The sequence below is a fragment of the Zingiber officinale genome, chromosome 11A (assembly GCF_018446385.1).
Source record: "Zingiber officinale cultivar Zhangliang chromosome 11A, Zo_v1.1, whole genome shotgun sequence".
NCBI classification, from domain to species: domain Eukaryota; kingdom Viridiplantae; phylum Streptophyta; class Magnoliopsida; order Zingiberales; family Zingiberaceae; genus Zingiber; species Zingiber officinale.
The window spans coordinates 82,058,893-82,072,706 of NC_056006.1; positions in this window are offsets into that span (position 1 = coordinate 82,058,893).

The following is a 13,814-nucleotide window of genomic DNA, read 5'->3' on the forward strand; positions in this document are numbered from 1 at the left end:
TGTCCTTGTGACTCACCAAGCTTAGAAGTTTATCCGAAGAATGCCCATTTGTGGAAACCAAAGCTAAGTCTGAATCTAACACAAGTTAAAACAAAACTCTGTAATCAAACTAATTTCATCTCACAAAATCATAGGATTCCCTGATTGATAATATAGATCAGGTGAGAAGAATAAGGGTTAAAATTAATTTTCAAAATTCTAATTATTTTCAAAATTTCATTAAAAAAAAAAACTTTAAATCAAAATTTAATTTTAAACTTTAAAAAAAAAAATTAATTTCAAAATTTCAATTTTAAAACTTAAATTAATTTCAAAATTTAATTTTAAACTTAAAAAAAATTTAACTTCAAAATTTTAAACCTAAATTAATTTTAAACTCAAATTATTGTCAAAATTCAAAAATTAATTTTAAAACTTAAATTAATTTCAAAATTTTAAAATTAAGATTTTTTTACTTAAATAATGATTGATTAAAAATTGATAAACTAAGACTAACATAAAAATCCTACTTGTTGTAGGAAACCAAATGGATTTTGGACAGTGGTTGCTCCAAACATATGACTGGAGATCACACCAAGTTCACTCAATTAACCTACAAAAGCCTAGGAACAGTTGCCTTTGGAAACAACGGTAAACTCAAGGTAATTGGTATAGGTAATATTGAATTAAAAATAGATTTCATAATTACAAATGTTCTACTTGTTGAAAATTTTAAATACAATCTCCTGAGCATAAGTCAATTATGTGACACTAGGTATAAGGTAAAATTTCTATCCACAGAATGTTTGATCAAACATCTAGATAATCCAACTATAAGCCTAAAAGGCTTTAGAAAAGACAATATCTATGCCATTAACTTAACCACTTCTTCAGTCAAGTGTTATTTAACACAAAAAGAAGAAACCTGGTTATGGCATAGAAGAATGTCACACACACATTTCAGAAACATAAGTAAATTAAATGGTCTAGTTAGAGGCTTACCAAAATTACCTAACTTAGATTTAACAATATGTAATGCTTGTCAACAAGGCAAACAAACAAAATCTACCCACAAACCAATTAATGAATCCCAAACCAACTCAGTCCTAGAACTTTTACACTTAGACCTATTTGACTCCCATGGAGTTAAATCAATAAATGGAAGTCTATACTGTTTAGTTATAATAGATGACTATTCTAGGTTCACTTGGGTCAAATTCTTAAAAAATAAAGATGAAACCTTTGAAATTTTTACAAATTTCTGCAAACAAATTGAAAATGAAAAAGGCATAAAAATTAAAAGAATCAGAAGTGATAATGGAGGAGAATTTAAAAATCATAATTTTGAAAAATTTTGCCTTGAAAATGGCTACCATCATGAATTTTCTTGCCCTAAAACTCCCCAACAAAATGGAATTGTAGAAAGGAAAAATAGAACCTTACTTGAAGCATCGAGAACTATGCTAAATGAATACAACTTACCTAAATATTTTTGGGCAGAAGCTGTTAGTACAGCCTGCTATGTACAAAACCGAACAACACTAAACAAAAAACACAATAAAACATTTTTTGAAATATATTACAACAAACAACCTAATATAAAATACTTTAAGGTATTTGGTTGCCTAGCCTTTATCCTAAATACTAGAGAACACTTAGGCAAATTCACTTCCAAAATAGAAAATGGAATTTTTCTAGGTTACTCTCTGAATAGCAGAGGCTACAGAATTTATAATAAAGTCACTTTAAGAATTGAGGAAACCACCAATGTAAAATTCAAAGAATCCAATCAAAACCTAGAACAAGCCCAACCTCAACCAGTTGACTCTGTTCACGAACATATCAATTCTGAGGGAACAAACCAAACCCAAAATCATGAAGAAGAAGAACAACTACAAGAAAGTCAACCTCCTAGAACCATAAGAGTCAACCCAAACCATCCTACTAATCAAATAATTGGTGACCCAGACCTGAGGGTCCAAACTAGGTCATCTTTCAGAAACCTAAGTCAAATCTCGTTAATCTCAAACATTGAACCCAAAACTGTAGCTGAATCTCTACTTGACCCAGACTGGGTCATAGCTATGCAAGAAGAATTAGCTCAATTTGAGCGCAATGAAGTTTGGGACCTAGTACCTCCACCTAACGATAAGAAAATAATAGAAACCAAATGGGTATTTAGAAACAAGTTAAGTGAAACTGGAGAAATTACTAGGAACAAGGCTAGGTTAGTTGCCAAAGGGTTCAGTCAAGTTGAAGGACTTGACTACGATGAAACTTATGCCCAAGTAGCTAGACTAGAGTCCATTAGAATGTTACTAAGCTATGCAGCTCATAAAGGATTCAAACTATACCAAATGGATGTCAAGTCTGCCTTTCTTAATGGATTGATAAAAGAAGAAGTTTATGTAGGTCAGCCACCAGGTTTTGAAAGCCTAGAACACCCTGATTATGTCTACAAATTAAAAAAGGCATTATATGGACTTAAACAGGCACCTAGGGCATGGTATGAAAGACTAACCTCTTACTTAACCTCTAAAGAGTTCAACCAAGGTCAAATTGACCCAACACTATTTGTGAAATCAATAAAAGAAGATATTTTTATAGCTCAAATTTATGTAGATGATATCATCTTTGGTTCAACAAACTCAGAGTTTTTAAACGAATTTACAAACCTAATGGAACACGAATTCGAAATGAGTCTGGTAGGAAAATTAACTTATTTTCTAGGGTTACAAGTCAAACAAACAAATGAAGGAAATTATATTTGATCCGGATATGAAAGGGGCAGAGAAGAAATTAGGAGGAAAGTGGAGGGCATTTTGGTAATTGGACGTTTAGGTTCTTTTTCTTGGTGATGAAGGCAAGCAGGAGGGGGGCTCATGGCTGCGGTTGGGGGGGGGCTTCCGCCGCCAGGGGTTTTTCGTGGCTGGCCGCCGCACACAGGAAGGACCTTCCTTCCTCATCCTCTCCGGTGCTTCCCACCGCTGGACTTGCACCGCCACCGGCGATAGGCACTCCTAGCTACCTCCTTCCCTCCGCTGCCGTCAAGCTCGAAGGCTTCGGGTGTGATCTTTCCGCCGCTGCTAGGAGAAGGAGAAGATGGGCTTCTCCTTAGTCCTTCACCGCTGCTGCCGGACATATCTACCGGCGACGACCGGCCTTAGAGCCACCTCCTCCCTTTTCTTTCGACCCCGGCGCCTCCAGCCATGGCTGCTAGCATCTCACGCCGTCATCGCCGCCTCCAGCGTCCGCTACAGTGACTCCCAGTGACCACCACAGGCGCCTCTAGTGGCTATCGTCACCTCTTCCTACACACGGCACCACCTACAGCTAGCTTCGGCGTCTTGACAGCCCGCTTTAACAGCTGTCCATTTGGTGTCTCCACTGCTTTTGGCGCAGATTCGGACCTCCGCGGTGTTTCTGGAGATCCGTTGTGTTTTCCGGCCATCGAGCCGTGATGTTCTGCTATTTGTATAACTGCTATGATGATCTGGCTCCTCCGCCGACTCATGTCCATCCGTCCGGCAGGGCCACAACGACTTGATCAGCACCACGACCGGCTCACTCCTCCATCCATCCATCCGAGGGCGCCCCCCTGGGCCAGGGTATGTTCTCGTACTCGGTATATGTTTATTTTACTACTGTTCTGTTATTATCTGGATACTCATACATTTGTGGGATTCGCCTCGAGCACCGAGGTACCAGAGACCGGGGGAACCCGGTCGCTGGATACAGGTACAGTTGACCGGAGGAGGACTTCAGACGACCTGATCAACGCAGCGGACAGATCATCAACCGGGTCATGAGGATGCGGTCAACCTTCCAGACACGTCACACCGGCAGGTTCGTTTTCTCAGCTTCCAGACAGGAACAAAATGGCGCCGTCTGTGGGAACGCGCCTGATCTGGAACGTGAAGATGAACGACGCCGGATAGTTCTACCATCCTCATGACCACGGTCAGTTTTTCTGTTATTTGTTCTGTCAGTTATATGATCTGTACTAGAACCCGAAGGCCCCCGAGCCGATCGGCTGGGAGGTTTATATCCGAGCCAAAGGCTCGAACCCGAAGGCCCCCGAGCCGATCGGCCGGGAGGTTTATATCCGAGCCAAAGGCTCGAACCCGAAGGCCCCCGAGCCGATCGGGCAGTTATATGATCCGAACTAGAACCCGAAGGCCCCCGAGCCGATCGGCTGGGAGGTTTATATCCGAGCCAAAGGCTCGAACCCGAAGGCCCCCGAGCCGATCGGCCGGGAGGTTTATATCCGAGCCAAAGGCTCGAACCCGAAGGCCCCCGAGCCGATCGGCCGGGAGGTTTATATCCGAGCCAAAGGCTCGAAGCCGAAGGCCCCCGAGCCGTTCGGCCGGGAGGTTTATATCCGAGCCAAAGGCTCGAACCCGAAGGCCCCCGAGCCGATCGGCCGGGAGGTTTATATCCGAGCCAAGGGCTCGAAGCCGAAGGCCCCCGAGCCGTTCGGCCGGGAGGTTTATATCCGAGCCACAGGCTTGAAGCCGAAGGCCCCCGAGCCGTTCGGCCGGGAGGTTTATATTCGAGCTGCAGGCTCGATAGCGAAGACCCCCGAGCCGAGCAGCCGGGAGGATTATATGCGAGTCAGGGGCTCGATGGCGAAGACCCCGAGCTGTTAGGCCGGGCTGCATACTATTATGGCAGGATGGGAAACCAAAACCCTGCGCTGTTCAAGATGATAGAGGGAGCTAATGCAGATCTCCGCTGGTCGCTAGGGAGCGAAGGCCTGAGCCGCTCGGCCAGGTACATTTTAGCTGAGTACTTCCTCAGGGAGCGAAGGCCTGAGCCGCTCGGCCAGGTACATTTTAGCCGAGACTACCTCGGGGAGGATTATATACGAGCCAAGCGCTCGATGTGAAGGCCCGAGCCGGTCGGCCGGGTATATGGTTTTCCGAGCCAAGCGCTCGACGACGAAGGCCCGAGCCGTTCGGCCGGGTGTGTAGTCTCACTCGGAGACCGACGAGCACCGTCGTTAAAAATCGAGAGTCGGGTCGGCGACTATAAACCTCCCGGGCGACCGACCAAGAGTCGGGACGCAGTCGGGCCGGCGACTATAAACCTCCCGGGCGACCGACCAAGAGTCGGGACGCAGTCGGGCCGGCGACTATAAACTTCCCGGGCTGAAGACCTCTGCACGGACCAGCATATCATATATTCTATCTCCCCTGTTCGGGGTCGAGTTATCACCGAAGGCCCCCGAGCTGATCGGCCGGGAGGGTTATTATCCGAGCCAAGCGCTCGAAGCCGAAGGCCCCCGAGCCATTCGGCCGGGAGGACCAGTATATCGGACCAGTATATCATACATCTATCTCCCCCGTTTGGGTCGAGTAGCCGTCGCGAGTATCTATCTCCCCCGTTCGGGGTCGAGCAGTCCTCGCGGCCCGGCATCTATCTGACCGATCGACGTCACCACGGTCGCACGCGCGGCATCGTCCGCCCGGCATCTATCTGACCGATCGACGTCACCACGGTCGCACGCGCGGCATCGTCCGCCCGGCATCTATCTGACCGATCGACGTCACCACGGTCGCACGCGCGGCATCGTCCGCCCGGCATCTATCTGACCGATCGACGTCACCACGGTCGCACGCGCGGCATCGTCCGCCCGGCATCTATCTGACCGATCGACGTCACCACGGTCGCACGCGCGGCATCGTCCGCCCGGCATCTATCTGACCGATCGACGTCACCGCGGTCGCACGCGCGGCATCGTCCGCCCGGCATTTATCCGACCGATCGACATCATTCCGGTCGCACGCGCGGTATCGTCCGCCCGGCATTTATCCGACCGATCGACCTCATTCCGGTCGCACGCGCGGCATCGTCCGCCCGGCATTTATCCGACCGATCGACATCATTCCGGTCGCACGCGCGGTATCGTCCGCCCGGCATTTATCTGACCGATCGACCTCATTCCGGTTGCACGCACGGTATCGTCCGCCCGGCATTTATCCGACCGATCGACCTCATTCCGGTCGCACGCGCGGTATCGTCCGCCCGGCATTTATCCGACCGATCGACATCATTCCGGTCGCACGCGCGGTATCGTCCGCCCGGCATTTATCCGACCGATCGACATCATTCCGGTCGCACGCGCGGTATCGTCCGCCCGACATTTATCCGACCGATCGACATCATTTCGGTCGCACGCGCGACATCGCCCGCCCCGCATCTATCTGTCCGATCGACATCATTCCGATCGCCCGTTCAGCATCTCCGTTGTTGTGTGCCCGTTATCGTCATCGTTCGTAGAGATGTTTTTGTCCCTCATTCGGCATCTCTGCGGTCGCACACTCAGCAGCGCTTATCCATTCAGCCTACTCGTTGTCCATCAGGTCGCTCGGTCGGCATCAGGTCATTTGCCTTGGTATTATTTCTCGCAGCTTGCTCATAATCTTCATAGCCATCTGGTCAGTAGCTCTTGGTCGTTTGCTCGATCACGCCGATCGCTTTGCTCCACGTCGCCCGAGCATCTACTCGATATCACTCAGTCTTGCTCGGCGCTTGATCGATTTCTTGACATCCGGTTGGCACCATTTTTCACCGCTCGGTCGGCACTCTCATAGCCATCTGATTGGTACTGCTTGGTCGTCCATTCAGCCGTACGCTTGAACTAGGGCACGCGCTTGACATCACTCGGTCGCTCAGCTTGCTCGGCATCTCACCTGAAGTTGCGTCGCTCAGCGTCAGATCAATTATCGACTTGATCCGCTCGGCATCGTTGCTATCTCATTCGACATTGTTATTATAGCGATCGCTCGTAGGACAGCGTACATTGTGTTCAACTATGTGACTTTGGTATCAAAGCGGTTCAATCCTTTGCGATAAACTGTCCAGTCAGTCGGACTCACGCCTCCTTCGACTAGACTTGAAGGGGAGGCTTGTGATCCGGATATGAAAGGGGCAGAGAAGAAATTAGGAGGAAAGTGGAGGGCATTTTGGTAATTGGATGTTTAGGTTCTTTTTCTTGGTGATGAAGGCAAGCAGGAGAAAGGGGAAAAAAAGGGGGGCTCGCGGTTTGGGGGGGGCTTCCGCCGCCAGGGGTTTTTCGTGGCTGGCCGCCGCACACAGGAAGGACCTTCCTTCCTCATCCTCTCCGGTGCTTCCCACCGCTGGACTTGCACCGCCACCGGCGATAGGCACTCCTAGCTACCTCCTTCCCTCCGCTGCCGTCAAGCTCGAAGGCTTCGGGTGTGATCTTTCCGCCGCTGCTAGGAGAAGGAGAAGATGGGCTTCTCCTTAGTCCTTCACCGCTGCTGCCGGACATATCTACCGGCGACGACCGGCCTTAGAGCCACCTCCTCCCTTTTCTTTCGACCCCGGCGCCTCCAGCCATGGCTGCTAGCGTCTCACGCCGTCATCGCCGCCTCCAGCGTCCGCTACAGTGACTCCCAGTGACCACCACAGGCGCCTCTAGTGGCTATCGTCACCTCTTCCTACACACGGCGCCACCTACAGCTAGCTTCGGCGTCTTGACAGCCTGCTTTAACAGCTGTCCATTTGGTGTCTCCACTGCTTTTGGCGCAGATTCGGACCTCCGTGGTGTTTCTAGAGATCCGTTGTGTTTTCCGGCCATCGAGCCGTGATGTTCTGCTATTTGTATAACTGCTATGATGATCTGGCTCCTCCGCCGACTCATGTCCATCCGTCCGGCAGGGCCACGACGACTTGATCAGCACCACGACCAGCTCACTCCTCCATCCATCCATCCGAGGGCGCCCCCCTGGGCCAGGGTATGTTCTCGTACTCGGTATATGTTTATTTTACTACTGTTCTGTTATTATCTGGATACTCATACATTTGTGGGATTCGCCTCGAGCACCGAGGTACCAGAGACCGGGGGAACCCGGTCGCTGGATACAGGTACAGTTGACCGGAGGAGGACTTCAGACGACCTGATCAACGCAGCGGACAGATCATCAACCGGGTCATGAGGATGCGGTCAACCTTCCAGACACGTCACACCGGCAGGTTCGTTTTCTCAGCTTCCAGACAGGAACAATATTTATCAACAAAAATATACTAAGGAATTACTTAGAAAATTTGGAATGGAAAATACTAAAGAAATAAAAACACCTATGGCCGTCAACACAATCCTAGATGATGATCCTAATGGAAAATCAGTAGACTTAAAACATTATCGGAGCGCAATAGGTAGTCTACTTTACCTAACTGCAAGCCGACCTGACATTTTATTTGCAGTTAGTATGTGTGCTCGATACCAAACCTGTGCTAAAGAATCTCATTTGACTCAAGTCAAAAGAATCTTTAGATACCTCAAGGGAACCACAAATGTAGGAATTTGGTATCCTAGGACCAACAACTTCGAATTAATAGGATATTCTGACTCAGATTATGCCGGATGCAAATTAGACCGCAAAAGCACAAGTGGTGGATGCCAACTACTTGGTCCATCCCTTGTCAGCTGGTTTAGTAGAAAGCAACACTGTGTTGCACTATCTACAACTGAGTCAGAATACATAGCTATAGGCGAGTGTGTTGCACAAATATTATGGATGATGCATACTCTAAAAGATTTCAACTTAAATATCACAAATGTAAAAGTATTAATTGATAATATAAGTTCGATTAACTTAACCAAGAATCCTGTACATCATTCAAGAACCAAACATATTGAAGTTAGGCATCACTTCATCAGGGATCATGTTACTAAAAGTGATATTGAACTCAAGTACATTGAGTCTAAATCAAATTTAGCTGACATTTTTACAAAACCACTCCCTGAGAGTGAATTTAGCAACTTACGACGACAATTGGGGATGTGCTCAATAGACTAGGAAATTTCAAAATACTTTCAAAAATGGTTTTATCAAATTATAGGTTAAACTTGTTTGTTTTCAAAACTTTTCATTTTTAGATTTTTCAAAAACAGTTTTGGCCTTAGACTAGTTTTGAATCCTTAGAAAGCATGTACCCATAGGTTTAGTTCTTGAGCATCTCACCAACATCTTAGGTTTACCTTGCTTGTGTTTGATAAACATAGAAAGGGGTGAGATGCATAGGCCGACTGTCTAGACTTAAGATGCTTATTTCAGTGCATCAGCATAAGTCTGGACGTTAAATACAATTCAGATATTAATCAGATTAAAGTTCATCAGTCAAGTCAAACACTGACTGATTATAATTAACTTTATCTGACTAACCAGGTGAAAGCTACTATCTTCTGATAGTTAGTTAGTACCTAATTGGTTAGACAGCTGGTTAAAGTTATGTCAGGTTCAGGGGGAGGAATTAATTAAAAATTTTCCTTTATATAAAATATTTTAAATCTTGTTTGAAAAATGTTTTCCTAAAAATTTCTTAAACCTACTTTTGAAAACTAACTCTTATAAAACTAAGTTGTTTTTAAGAATTGGGTTTTACTTTTTATTGAAAATTGATTCTGAAAATTAGATTTAACTTAGTTTTGAAAATTGTGGAAATTAGATTTTTCAAAACTTAAGTTTACAAACTAAGCTTCTCAAAATCATTTTCCTTAATTTTGAAAATCAATTTTCAATATCAACTTGCTTAAAATTGTGAAATTTTTTTTCAAAATTGTTTGTTTTAAATCACAAACTTTTTAGCCTTTTTACTTAGTCTTTGAAAACTCAACTTTTCAAGTATTTTAAACCATGGTTTTGAAACTAGTACTTTTGAACTTTAAAATTTTGATTTTTGAAAATTAGATTTAATTATTTTACTTTATCAAAATTAGTTCTACCAAACTCCTTTGAAAACTAAAAGTAAAGTTCAAAATCAATATTTACAAACTGAAATTTGATTTGCAAAAACTCAAGTGTTAAAAATTATGAAAGTTAGATTTTTTCAAACTTAAATCACTGTCAAAACTTAAGTTTTAAATTAAATCGTTTACAAACTTAGTGTTGAAAAATAAATTTTTCAAACTTAGTTTTGGAATTCTAGTTTTTGAAAACTTGTGTTTGAAAATGAAAACTTAGCTAGTTTTCTAAAAGCTAAAAGCTAATGCTTTAAACAAATTTTCAAAAGCTTAAACTCCCCCAAGTTAACTTGACTATTTTTTTTTTGCTGTTAAAAATTATACTTTTATCAATATCTTTGAATTTTTTTACTCTACACTATGCTTGTTTACCCCTGCTTACTTTTTTATGAATGCCAAAGGGGGAGAAGGGTTAGGTGGTTAAGTTAGCTAAACCAATTTGAAAACACAAACTAACTTTAAAACCACACAAATGCATGTTGTTTCGTACATATGCTTTCACTAACTTAACCAGGTTGTCATTACATCAAAAAGGGGGAGATTGTTAGTGCGGGTAGCACTAACGGTCTAACCCAGGTTTTGATGAATGACAAATAGGTTAAGTTAGTTGTGTTGTTGTCTGACACTTTGATCGAGTGTGCAGGAGAAGTCCAGACAGGTCGAAGGGCTGACCAGATGTCTGGCACGAAGTCCAGCTAGGTCAACGGGCTGACCGGATAGCTGGCGAGAAGTCCAAGCGGGTCGACGGGCTGACCGGACGCTGAGAAGTCCAACTAGGTCGACGGGTGACCGGATAGTTGGCGAGAAGTCAGCGGTCGACGGGCCGACCGGACGCTTGGCGAGAAGTCCGACGGGTCGACGGGCCGACCGGACGCCTGCGGGTAAGTGAGGTAAGTCACCGGAGGGGAGTGATCGCGAGGACGCGTTCCCGGAAGGGACATTAGGCGTCGATCCGCTTAGATCCATTTCGGATATCTAAGTCGAGATCGTGACTAGATTCCGGCCGGAAAGACGGAATCTAAGTCATACTCTTGATGCTAATTTTATTACTTAGCGATCGTAAAATGTGCTAACAAACTGCGGGTTTATTTGCCTCGACTAACACCGCTGAGGAATGAGGGTCCGGCGCTGAATGGCTCCGGCGCCGAGGCAAATTTTATCCTGTGACGACGTTGACACTTGGAGCATGCTGGTTGGGAGTGTTACCACACTCCTGGCGCCCGGAAGGGATCCAGCGCCCGGAGCAGATATAAAAGATGCCCAGGGTGGAGCTTCGGTCTTCCGAGAACTCTGAGTCCAATCACTCTGCTGCTCTGCGCTCCAACAACGTTCACAAAGCTCCGACGACTCACTCCGGCTCTCCTTTTAATTCATTGTTTGTCGGTTAGCTTTGTTTTCTTTCTTTTCATTAGCAATATTTGTACGTAAATTGTAATTATCCGAATTGCTAGTGAATTGCCCAACGAAGGTACTCAAGGAGTACGGGCCTTCGAGTAGGAGTCGTCACAGGCTCCGAACGAAGTAAAAATCAACCGTGTTCATTTCTTTACTTCCTTACTTTTCCGCTGCGTTTTAACTCGAGATTTTCGAATCGATATTCACCCCCCCTCTATCGAATCTAACGGTCTTACAGTAATGATTATGTTCATATCTGCATCAGTATGTCACTACTTGTTACCAGTTGCACGCTTGATTTTGCTTACCTGTTTTGCATTCATTACCCTCATGATTATTTATGCTCATAGTGGAGTGACATACCATGCCTTATGGTATATCGGACTTGACATTTACCATATCTGATACGTATACCTAGACCTTCTTATTTAAACCATTTATTTTGGTACATGTTTTATGGAGGTAGATATGGTCAGGATTTTCATGCTTAATGTCATGCACCATCTTGCATGATTGCATGCTGAGCGATTGGTAGCCCATTATTGTTGAGTTCATCGCCAGTTACATGGATCTGCACACACAACCACTTATGGGTTAGTGGTATATCATGCAGGGTGTGTGGCAGTTTGCTCTGTCGGTGCTCCGCTGGTCCACTCATGGGCAGCATGATGCAGCGTGGTAGCACGTCAGGGATCCCTCTTCTGGATTGTCTCAGGGAGATGAGAGCATTGAGCTCCTCCACTTATGATTTGGGGTAGGAGGATAGGTGTACTCCGACAGCATCCTGTCCACTCGGTCACTCATTAGGAGCAGTGATGGCAGAGTGCACAGTTGTCATAGCCCTACCTACTCGGTCTCACCATCGTGTGTGAGATGGCTGACTGGCGTCAGGGGTGACCATGTCATATGCATGATTGCATTTATTGCTTGTGTTTGTTGCACTTTATTTGTTGCATATTGGATGGATGCATATGATTGACATGCATACAGGGACATGTTATTTATGGTCTGACGACCTTATTATCCTGATAGGAGGTTCTGGTGAGTACAACTTCTCCCTTTTCTTCCAATTATGCATTCCATTATTATTTCAGGAGACTGTATACATATTTGTTACTGTTGGTTATTATTTACTATGCATGTCAACTTGGTATCCGCTGAGTGTTGGACTCACCCCGTTGATTTATTACCATTTTAGGTTGATGTTGTCAGGAGGTTCCAGTCGCTAAGTCCCCCACCACCTGTCGCGATGGGTTTTCAGTTTTGGATATTTGGTTTATTTGTTATATATTTTCTATATACTTGTGATGTAGGATTGTACTTGAGGATTTTTATCAAATTTTGGTCTACTGCCATTGTTTTTCGTTGCGTTGGATTTCTGTTGTGGGTTTAGTTTTCCGTTGTTGTAGTGGAGTAGAACTTAATTAAATATAAATTGCGTGGTTGTGTCAGCCAGAGGTTGAGTTAAATATAAACTGCGTGGATTATTTATTTACTTTTATTGTTATTATTCCGACCGTGTTGGCCGAGGTTTGGGTGGCCCGGAGGGCTTGTAGTAAAGTTTCAGATTATCACCAGTACAAGGGAGATGCTGTCGAAATTTCCTCGATCAGGGACTCCCCTAGGGCGTGAAAGTTGCGTCAGGGATATGCATGCCCTGTTAAGGTATGGTGTCAGGGGTACTTTCTTGACAAGGCCATTTCATGGGACATATGGGAGAGCGTGTCCATACCTTGAGAAGTGTGCATGCTGCCCACCAGGGCTCTAAATAAAGGGGGGCTTTCACCGGTGGAGGCACGCGTTACTCTTGAATTCCACTATTGCTACTGTTGCTCTACTTCACATTTTTCGATAACTGATTTGAGCGTCGGAGGGCCAACGCCGGGATCCCTTCCCTGGCCCGATACTGACGCCGTTTGTTTTGCAGAGCGGAGCGAAGTTCACGTCCGATCAGCGAAGCCGCCATCTCGTAGCTTTTTAACTTTACGGTTTCGGACAGGATCGACTATAATAAAAATACAAATACACCAAAAGAGGAAAGAAAAAGACATAAATATATACAAAAAAAAATGATAGTGTAGATTAGAGAAAGGAAAACATCAATCAACTATCAAGAGACAAAACTATAGTTATAAGAAAATAAAAACATATTTGAAGGAAGACAATTAGACAAAGCAAGTAGAGATTGTAACTTAACCTAAGATTTTTAAAAAGGTTATTATTCTAGTGGGATTACAAAACTGTGATTTTTTTATGTCTACAGGTTTGGTGATGGATTAGCTTGAAAAAGGATTTTTTTTTGAATGAGTGAATGATTCAAGTGAGTTTAGATGATATTTAAGACTTCCTCGTAACTTAGTGTGCACCCTAAAGAAAAGTGCATGGAGGCTGGAGCACCCTGAAGAGAAAAATAAAAAGCACAATTTAAGAACTTTATTTAATAATTTTCTTTTCTTTATTTCATATTTGCAGAAAAGAACAAGTAGAATGTAAGCGGAACAAACTTAGATAAATCCCGCCAAACGACCCGTTCACGTGAGGTCAGAAAAGAAATTTAATTTAGAGAAGAAGATTACCTAAAGTTCTCAGCTTTCTTCTTCGATGAAGAAGTCTCTGTTGGTGAGTTTGTTGTTCAGTGAAGAAGAAAGTGTCGCATAATTGTCGTTGT